We start from the raw sequence: 8,433 nt of genomic DNA on the forward strand, positions 1-8,433 counted from the left end.
TGTTGCCGGTAAGAGGCCTGGAAACAAAATTAAAAGCGACTATGAACTATGAGTTTGGTAAAGCAGTGATGGCTGTTGCTCGCCAGGCAGGCAACAAATTTAAAAGCGTTGAAAATACAAAGTGCAACCCCGGCTGGCGTAGCTCAGTGGATTGAGCGCCGGCTGCGAACCAAAGTGTGGCAGGTTCGATTCCCAGTCAGGGCACATGCCTGGGTTGCAGGCCATGACCCCCAGCAACCGCCCATTGATGTTTCTCTCTCTCTCTAAAAATAAATAAATAAAATCTTTAAAAAAGAAAATACAGAGTGCGTTCGCAGACCACAAGGGAATCCAAATAGAAAATGATTATGTGAAGATAACAGGAAAATTTTCTGAAAGTTGGAAATTAAGCAAGAGGCAATATACCATTAAGTCCGTACATGAAAAATTAAGTCTCAAGGGAGATAAAAAATACGCTGAACTCAATGGAAAACAACATGCAACATATCAGTCTAGGGACACAGCTAGAGCGCTGCCCCGAGAGCAGTTTACAGCAGTAAGTGCTCACGTTAGAAAAGAGGAAGATCTCGCATCTGAGACGATATAAGCTCGCGCTGCAGGAAGCTAGAAGAAAAAAAAAAACCCTAAATAAACCCAAAGGAAGAAGATGCAAGAAAATGATGATGATAAAAGAAAAAAACAAGAGCCGAAATCAATGAAACTGAAAAGAGACAAACAAGAAGAAACCATTGAAACAAAAGCCGGTTGTTCTCCTAAAAGATCAAAAGCATTACTTACTGAGACTGACAAAGAGAAAAAGGAGTTCACACAATACTACCAACATGCATTTCGCAACTTAGGTAAAATGGACTGATTCCTTCAAAAGCACAAACTACCACAACTCACCCAGCACAGGGTGGGGCCAAAGTAGGTGTGCAGTTGTGAATTTAACAGAATGATGCATCGAAATGAGCATATAGGGGAGTTGGGGATTATCCTTCGGTCTCCTTTACGGTTTTACTTTTCTCTTGGGCCTGTCTGGCTCTAGTGGGGCTTTTGTTATTTGTTCCCCTGACTGCATCTGTCCTTGGGTTTAGCAGGCACAAAAGGCATGAACTGGGTCTCTAGAGATTTAAGCTACATATTATCTGGCTAGGGAGCCGAGGTGTAAACCGTTTGCTCCTGTGTCCTTGGTTAGGGGAGACAAGGTCTTGTAGTGCCTTAGCCGGCTGTAAGGTGTTCAAAGCATTGGTCCTCCTTTAATTTTCTTGTCTCAGTTTCCCCATTTCACTTGCTCAGGACTTTTCCTAGCTTCTTCCTGTCCTGTGATAATGGAATTAAAAAAAAAAAGCTGTAAGCATAAAAACTGAGAAAATACCTTGGTAAATGTAACTGCTGATGGAAGGGAACTTTGTTGTTGTTACTGAAAATGTAAAAACAAAACCAAAACAAACAAACCACAAGGCAGGGATGACTGGCCGGCAGGGAGGTGATATTTGATAGGTCAAGTGTGCAAAAATCCAGGTCGTGTTTAGGAGGAAAACACAAATAGTAAATAACTTCAGAATCTGTTAGAAAAATCTGTTTTTCAATCTGCAGGCTCAAAGAGAAAGAGTAAATGCCAAGAGAATTGACTGCCATTTACAGCTTCCAAAATAGTGGCTGAGTGGGGGTGGGGGAGAGGGCAGGGGGCAGAAGTAAAGACAGGGAAAGAGACTTAAGGAGGAAAAAAGACGGTAAATAGAAAAACCAGGATGGCTCAAGTCAGTCTGATTCTATCAACAATCACAAAAAGGGTAAAATGTAAATGACTGATATCATTCGTTAAAAGACAGAGTACTGTGTGCTGTTCACACAAGAACTTCTATAAGAAGGCCACATGGATTGAAAATAGAGATGGACCCTGGCTGGCATAGCTCAGTGGATTGAGCGCGGGCAGCGAACCAAAGTGTCGCAGGTTCGATTCCCAGCCAGGGTACATGCCTGGGTTGCAGGCCATGACCCCCAGCAACCGTACATTGATGTTTCTCTCTCTCTATCTCCCTCCCTTCCCTCTCTAAAAATAAATAAATAAAATCTTTAAAAAAAAAGAAAGAAAGAAAAAAGAAAATAGAGATGGAAGAGGTATGCCGGAAAAAAATTACCTGAAAGAATACTGAGGTATAGTATCAAAGTAGACTTTAAGGCAAAACCCTTAAATTGGGAATGAGAAAAACTATACAATATTAAAGGAATGATCTATTAAGAAAGTAATTTTCACTTTGCTGATAGTTATAATAAGAAAGGTAAAATTCACACTGTTATGAAATATCACATGCTGACTTTATAATACATTTTACAAATAAAATATTTTCCCACTTTGAAATGAGAAATGAGGTTGCAACCACAGACATCAACTTTTATCATATGTAATGCTGGAAATTGCTGGACACTTTTCAGATCAAGATTGTTAATGGGAATAATTCCAAATTCTTTTTTTAAGATTATTTATTTATTTTTAGAGAGGGAAGCGGGGGAGGGAGAGAGAGAGAGAGAGAAACATCAATGTGCGGTTGCTGGGGGTTATGGCCTGCAACCCAGGCATGTGTCCTGGCTGGGAATTAACCTGTGACACTTTGGTTCGCAGCCCATGCTCAGTCCACTGAGCTACACCAGCCAGGGCCAAATTCTTGATAATCAGCACCAATAAGAAATTTTAGTCATAGACGTAGGTGGTAAAAATTAAAGCAAAATGTATACAGCCATACAAAATCTTGCAACAGTTGAAGTTACATTTGAAGAATCTAGTAGCTCTTCTTTCTCTTTCATTAGCAAATATAATATTTGACATTTCTTGCTGTATCAAAACACAAAGGAATATCAAAGGCAATCAAATGCTTTATACTGAGTTTAAAAAACGACGCAGCTCTACTTTACAAATCACACACACATCGTTAGGACAGTCACCCCTGCAGCTGGTTCGGATGCCGCCGGAAGGCCACATTGGCCACAGGTGGACAGAGGGACCAAACTCTGTAAAGCAGAGAGCGGGGGGCTGCTGTCCAGGGCTCCGTCTGCCAGAAGCCCAGGCCGAGCCTCGCTGGCCTCCAGCCTCTCTTGGCCTTGCTCCATTCTGTGGGCACCTGAAACCTGAACCAATCCCTTCTCCAGCTCCACAGACCCCTCGCCCTGAGGGGCTGCTGGGAGCTCTGCAGCTGGCTGGTGATATCCGCGCTGAAGAGACGCTCCGCAGCTACCCGTAGGGCGCAAGCACAGACCCGGGGCTGGATGTAAGCCACGTGACTACCGACCGGGACTAGCCACCGCTGCCCCCCACCGGGGACTACCAGGTGAGCTTCCTCAGTGAGGGGCTGCCCTCTAGGGAGGTCACGCGGTTGCTCATGATAAGGCCCTGCCCAGCTGTCCCGAGGGCTGAGCAGATCCATGTGTTACAACACACCTAATGCCATCGAGGGTGGGTCACCCGCCGAGAAGTTCTAAAACCGAGACTGGAGAAGGAACTTTGCTAAAAGCTGAGAACGGGGGAGGGGGTGGGAATTGACTGGGGTAGGGCGGGGGAGAGCCACAGGGAGGGAAGGTGGGGCAATTGTAACTGAACAACAATAAAAGTGAAATGAAAATAAAAAGAAATAAACTATTATATTGTATAGTAAAAAAAAAACAAAACGCTGACCATGTCCAAGTTCATAATAATCAGCAAAATGAAAGAAATGGTATCACACAGACCACATTCTCTGACCATAATTTATCAAGTTGAATATGATTTTTGTATACCTTAGAAAAGAACAAAAAAGTTTTTGAAACTGAAAACTAGGTTGCTAAATGCCTGAGTTAAAAATGAAAGCAGAACAAAAATTACAAAGCAATTAGATCTGGATGAAAACAAAGTAATAAATCCATCACCCAGCGTCCAAATTCTGAAATCCAGAAGACTCTGAAAATGAAACTTTGTTCATAATTCATTTGGGGGCCCAACCTGGTGAAAGGCTCCTTACAGCCTTAATTATTTTGCCTCTAGCCGGATGGATGAAGGAAAAATTAAAAAGGCACAAATAAGCAAGAACAGCAACAGGAAAAGACAATAACTAAACAGTATGGAGGGTAATTGCACATTTGGAAATTTGAGTAAAATGGACAATTTTCTAGGAAATTATACATTACCAAAAATTAACTCATAAAAAATGGAAAAGCAATCAAGTTTTTTAAGAAATTGATTTATTAAAATATCCTCTCTCCCCAGCAGATTTCCAGACTAAGAAATACAAATGGCCAATAAACACGAAATCTGCTAAAGGTCCGTCACGTTCAGGAAAGTGTAAAAGGGAACAGCATTGGGCTAGCGTTTCCCACCCTCCGATTGGTTAAGACCGAAAAGCCTGGCGACCTCCAGCGTTGCCAAGGAGGCAGGAAACCAGCCCCTCCCACAACCCCGGGTGGGGATGGAAATCGGCAATCCCGTTTGCAGAGCCGTTTGCCAATATCTAGAAAATGTAGGGATGCTCTGATTTAGCAGTTCTGCTCTTAGGTATCCGTGTGGCCTGGAGAAATTTCAGTGCTTGTGTGGAAAGGACCAGCAAGGCGGGTAGAGGCCCGGGAGCAGAGGGAGTGAGGGGGAGTGTGGCGGGACCCATGGTGGGGGCTAGTGGGGAGCCTTGTGTCCTGTGGGGCCCGGCAGGCTTTCGGCAGGGCTCTGCCCCTTAGTGGGCACACCCACTGGGGAGCTGTTGGAGGGCTCTGGGGAGGGGCGTGCCTGATGTTTTAATAGGATCCCTCCGGCAGCTGCACTGAATGTAACTGTTAAGGCCGATAGAAGCAGAGAAACAAGGAAGGCAAAAGCCCCACCCATGGCAGGGCCTGGGCAAGGACCGCCGTGGGGAGGTGAGGAGCGGTAAGATCCTGGATGGAGCCTGGGCCACAGGACTGATGCCACACACACACACACACACACACACACACAGCACAGTCCTCACTGCCACACGCCGTCCGCCCGGCAGTGCGGGCTAGAAATCGTGCAGCAGCCAACAGGTCCACTCCCTTCAGTTTGTCCTGTTTCCAGCCAGTTTCCTGTCGGCCGGGCACACTTCTTTCCTGTTGCCGTGGAAGCGAGGAGGCCGTTGCTGCTTCTGTGGGTGTCCCGACGACCACGTGAAGAGCGGAGGCTTGGGAAGGACTTCTGCAAGTGAAGCGCTGTGACCATTTCTGGCCACCTAGAGCATGGAGATGTCCAGAGGAGGGAGTCGGAAAGCAAATCCCTGAATAATAAGCATCATCAAACTCCCGAAGATCATGAGAAAAGTATTTGCAGACACAAACAAAGTGAAACTTAAAAAATAATAAGGGGAGTTAGGCTGGCCCCAGAGGGAGAGCAGGCCTGCGTGGTCCTTGGTGCCTCTTCATAAGGGTGGGGGTGGGGGTGGGTCTCCTTACTCAAGCTGTTCTCGCTTTGCTCTGTGCAGACACCAAGGTGCTGGCTGCAAATGGCTGGTCGGATCTCCAGAGTTTGGGACTCTACAGAGAAAATAAAGGAGCTATTTGAAAAGAACCCAAGTCATTCTTTGAAATGTGTGGGTTGCCCAGTAGTTATTTCCAAAGCACGTGCCTCTCATGGCAACGCTGAAAAGGCAGCCCCGCCCGCACGAGGCTGTCACTTGGCTTCGTGAGTTTAGGGAAAGGCCCCCTCCTCCGGCACGCCAGGCGGGTTTCAGTCGCTGCCACCTGCAGGAGCAGTGCCCTTGCTCAGGGCACGACCTGCTTAGCTGCCCCTGCCCTCTTTGCCTCCAGGGCACACGTCTCGGTAAAACCCAGAGCTAAGAGCCATCAAAGATTTCTTTGTTTTGGTTCACCCTGGTTCCTCTTTTTACAAGTCCTTGCTAACTTTTTTTTGTCTGTTCACCTTTTTTTTTTGCATCCCACACCGACCGCATTTCTCCACCCCAGTTCAGGCTGGACTTGCCACTTCCTTTTCCTAAGACGGGCACGTTAACTGCCAGGAGCATCTTGCTTTTGGTAGTTACACAAGGTTCAGAGCCTGCAGTGCATAATTTTCACAACTCCCTGTGCAGTGTTTCAGCTGTTTCCCCTATTTTCCCCCCTGCTGGATACTTCCCAAATCCATTTAAACATAAAAACTCAGGAGCCGTAGTTTTGTTTTGCTGTGGTTCTATCAAATGTCTCGTCTTCATGCTCTCCTGCTCCTCCTTCTCATTCTCATTAAAGCCTTATGAATATTCTAATTGTCAGCATAGCAGTGGGTTTAGCCTCGCCTGGTTGGTGGTGCGTGAACAGCTCTGACCAATGACAATGGTGGAATTGGAAGCTTGACAGTGAGTGTTGGGTTCGACGGTTTTGATTGGTGGCTCCACAAAAGGATGCTGCAGATGCAACCCTTATGCCTCCTCACTCCGCCAGCTGGTTCTGAGCTGGTCTCAGTTCTTCACACAGCTCTCCCATGGCTTCTTGTTGCTCTACGTTCTCAGTTATGTTTTTACTTGACCTAGAAAAGTCCCATTTTGAGAGCTCGAAGCCAGGAGGCCTCAGCTTCAGTCCTAACTCTTTCAATGAATGGGAGACGCCGCTCATGGCTCGTTACCCCCTCAGGGCCTCAGTTTCCCCGGAGTAAAGAGGGAGGCTGGGGCTCTATTCCAGCTCTGACGGTCGCGGAATTGGGAAGCTGTCTCTTGGGCCACGCACACTGTGTTAAAGAAAGGAAAGTAGGCGGGGAGCCACCACCCTGCGTGTGTCTTCTGCTGCCTCTTCTGCCTATTTCGTTATGACTCTGCGGAAGCGGAGGGAAGGCCGGCGAGGTCACGGAAACGATTGTCTCTCTCCCTAAGTGGGGTTGGGCACTGCCTCTGAGCCCTCCCTGAGGTGGCTCTCCAACCCGCCCTGGCTCACATGGATGGACAAGCCCTCCCAGAGAGCTCCCGGTTCAGGAGGTCTGGGTGGGTGAGGGTGGGTGGGGCTGAGTGGGTCCCAAGATGGCTTTTGTGGTGTCAACACGGTGCCAGCACTGCTGGCCTGGGCATCACGCTTTGAGAACCACGGCTCCATGGGACCAGCTCAAAGCGTGTAACTCCTAAATGTCCTACTCTCCCCTTGACCTCTTTCCCATGTGCCTGGCTGGCACTCCAAGCCTAGGAAGCCCCATTGAATCAGCACCTCACCGCCATGCACTTGGGGCAGGGGGAGGACACCTGTGCTCAGACGAGGAGCCTCAGCCCCCAAAGCACAGTTCATCGGTCCCGGTGTGGGCACCTCACTCCAGCTGGGCCAATGAGCTGCTTCCCGGAGAACCTGAGACTGGGAGACGTCAGTCTCTGGGCCTGGCAGCTCTCTAGGGCGGCAGACCTCTGCCTGTCGAAGCAGAAACAAAGGAAGCTCATTTGCAGCCACAGGAAGAGAAAGGCAGAGGGCAAGAGAGAAGGGCAGATGAGTGAAGGAGAGTGGAGACTCCCACTCCCCCACCCCTATTCCCCGGCCCCCCGTCTCTGTCCGCTGCCCATTTTCCAGGCCCTGCTGCGCCTCTGTCTTCAGATTTTCCGAAAAGCCTTTGTATCCTTAAAACAAATCCCCGTGTTGGCTTAAAGCAGCAGTTCTCAAGTGTTAATGGACCTCGGCTTCCCCTGGAAGGCTTGCTAAAGCACATTGCTGGGTGTCATTCAGAATTTCTGGTTCGGCAGATCCGGGCTGGGGCCCCGAAAGTCTGCATTTTTTAACAAGTTCCCAGCTGATGGGGGGCTGCTGGGAGCCTAACTTGGAGAACCACCGGCAGCCCAGGGGCCTCCTCCGCGTGTCTGCTTGCATGCTAATAGCTGGAGTCTCAGTCCAGCCCCGTGCTCTCCCAAGTGTCTCTGCAGTGGCCTGCATGGTGGAACTCCTGGGTTCCTCCATGGCCCTTTGGGGAAAGGGCTGTGTGATTACTAGTTTACAGCAGAGAAAGCTGTGGTCGTGAGAGGGGAATAACATGCCCGATGTCCCTCTCTCAGAGTGGGCACAGCTGGGAGTCGAGCCCAGGCTGTCTGACTTGGAAGCACGTGTTCTGAACTAGCACTTTAATTTCACTTCCCATTCTGGCCAGACCAATCTGTTGCCACCCTCTGGCCAGGGCCCACCCTCCAGCCTTCTGCGCCTTTGCTTATGCTGGCCCCGTCTGGGGTGCTTCTCTGGCGCGGGCTCTGCTCTGTCATCCTCAGAGGCCATCAAAGGCTCCCTCTCCCATGAAGCCCCTCCGGATTTCCTGTTGCTGTCTCCCTGTGCCGAGTCTAGACTGTTGATCACACCTTCCCCTTAGAGCGTTCGCTGCACTTTGTATCTCAGCCGCTCATTTCCCTGTCTCTGTTACACCTGCCTGTGAACTCCTCGAAGGTTGGGGCTGATGCTTGTTTGTGTTTTCATCACCTGCCCCTCCACCCAGCACGGGCTCAGAGCTCAGGCGCACAAGCCTTCAGCAGAAGT

This window comes from Phyllostomus discolor, chromosome 7 (assembly GCF_004126475.2).
Source record: "Phyllostomus discolor isolate MPI-MPIP mPhyDis1 chromosome 7, mPhyDis1.pri.v3, whole genome shotgun sequence".
Lineage (NCBI taxonomy): Eukaryota > Metazoa > Chordata > Mammalia > Chiroptera > Phyllostomidae > Phyllostomus > Phyllostomus discolor.